A 294-nucleotide genomic window follows, 5' to 3' on the forward strand; every position below is an offset into this window, starting at 1 on the left:
ATTCTATAGAGGAAATACCAGAATTAGGATAAGTAGGAAGACAGGTGCATCACCAGGCTGTTTGGATGAATGCCTCAATCAACTGCAGAAGAATTTTTATGAGCCTTAGAGGAACAAGTAGGTGCATTTTTTCAAATAAGTTTGTTTCTATTTTTGCATTTATCTGTACTATAACAATATGTGTCATAAAACATAAGGACTGCACACACACACACACACACACACACACAGAGACAGACAGACAGACAGAGACACACGGAGACACACACACACACAGAGAGAGAGAGAGAGAGA

The sequence above is a fragment of the Acomys minous genome, assembly GCF_964271855.1.
Source record: "Acomys minous genome assembly, chromosome: 3".
NCBI classification, from domain to species: domain Eukaryota; kingdom Metazoa; phylum Chordata; class Mammalia; order Rodentia; family Muridae; genus Acomys; species Acomys minous.